Raw genomic sequence first — 200 nt, forward strand, 5'->3', positions numbered from 1 at the left:
GCATCACACTGATGAATGTTGATCATGTGACTCTGCATCACACTGATGACATCATACCAACATACTGCAGATTTGCACCATAAATATTAATGCTCTGAACTTCCAGATCAATGTGATACAATTCTGGATGATAACATCCTTCGGCTTATTTTTTTAGTTTTATAACTAATGGTAACAGTGTCACATTTACTTTTTTGTTT

The sequence above is a fragment of the Cyprinodon variegatus genome, unplaced genomic scaffold (genome assembly GCF_000732505.1).
Source record: "Cyprinodon variegatus isolate N-32 unplaced genomic scaffold, C_variegatus-1.0 Scaffold1840, whole genome shotgun sequence".
Taxonomy (NCBI): domain Eukaryota; kingdom Metazoa; phylum Chordata; class Actinopteri; order Cyprinodontiformes; family Cyprinodontidae; genus Cyprinodon; species Cyprinodon variegatus.